The sequence below is a fragment of the Octodon degus genome, unplaced genomic scaffold, assembly GCF_000260255.1.
Source record: "Octodon degus isolate 3935 unplaced genomic scaffold, OctDeg1.0 scaffold00018, whole genome shotgun sequence".
NCBI lineage: Eukaryota > Metazoa > Chordata > Mammalia > Rodentia > Octodontidae > Octodon > Octodon degus.
Genome location: NW_004524594.1, coordinates 23,070,047 through 23,071,400, shown reverse-complemented (window position 1 = coordinate 23,071,400; position 1,354 = coordinate 23,070,047). Strand labels below are relative to the sequence as shown.

At 42.2% G+C, this 1,354-nt stretch overlaps 1 pseudogene; it reads right to left on the bottom strand.

Moving 5' to 3' along the window:
- Positions 1 to 810: 810 nt before the first annotated feature.
- LOC105741651 lies at positions 811 to 1,187 on the bottom strand (annotated as a pseudogene).
- Between the last annotated feature and the right edge of the window lie 167 nt (positions 1,188 to 1,354).

Genomic DNA, 1,354 nt, shown 5'->3' with positions numbered 1-1,354 from the left:
AGATTGAGATAAAGATCTTCTATGCCAATTTTCTGTAGTTTTATTTATTTTGTTTTGTTTTGTTTTGAAATCATAAATAAGTGCTGGACTTTGTCAAAAGGTTTTTCTCCTTCTATTGAGATGACCATATGATTTTTGTCTTTGTTATTAATATGTTGTGTCTCATTTATTGATTTATGTTATGTTGAACCATTTCTGCATCCCTGGGATGAATCCCACTTGGTCATGGTGTATAATCTTGATGATTTGCTGCATTCTTTGTGTTTGATGTTTGCCAGCATCTTATTAAGGATATTTGTATCTATTTTCATTGGGGAGATTAGCCTTAGTTTTCTTTCTTAGTTGAGTCCTTCTCTGGTTTTGATGTGAGGATAATGTTTACTTCCAAGAATGAATTTGGAATATTGCTTCCCTTTCATTTTCTTTTCTTCTTTTTTTTCTTTCTTTATTTCTTAATGTATTTAGTACAGTGCCTCATTACACAGAACAGACTTGCGATCCTTCCTGTTTTTCAGCCTCCCAAGTACTGGGATTACAGGTGCATGCCACCACGCCCAGTCTCAGCGTGCCCTGGGGGCAGGGCTGGCACAGCAGGCCAAGGTCAAACCCAGGCCCCAGCATCTGCCTAAACAGGCACTTTAATCCCCTAAGCTCCTTTCAGTTTCATTAAAGAGTTTGAGAAGTAGTAGTGTTAGATCTCTACATTTCTTGTAGAATTCAGCAGTGAATCTGTCAGGGTTTGGGCTTTTGTTGATAGGTTTTTTGTTTGTTTTTTACAAGAGCACAAATGCACTTTTATTTTCCGTTAGTTTAAATTCTTGAGGGGTACAGCATCACATGGATTCGGTGTCCGATGGCCTTAGCAGGAAGGTTGTTTCGGAACTTGGCATGAACCATGCTGCTGTTTCCATGGGCCCGAGTTACTTTTCCCCAGATCACTCTGGTTTTGTTTGGTTTGCCACCTGGAGTCACTGTGTTGTTTTTTGCTTTGTACACATAAGCACATCTCTTGCCCAAGTAGAATTCTGTTTCATCCCAGGCATAAAAACCTTCAATTTTAGGAAGAGCTGTGTGTTCCCTCTGGTTCCGAAGACCCTGCCTATAGCCAGCAAAAATGGCCTTGCACCACAGTCTTCCAGACATATTTGCCTTTTAGAAGTCCTGTTCCCGGCGGGCCTCCCCAGGCTCCAAGATCGATAGGTTTTTAATTATATCTTTAAGGGCTGGTGAGATGGCTCAGTGGTCTAAAGCACCTACTTAGAACAAGCTAAGCCAAGCAAAGCACAGGGACCTCGGTTCAATCCCCCAGCACCACATGCCAGCCCGCCCGCCCCCTGGTGGGCTGAGCTGGCCA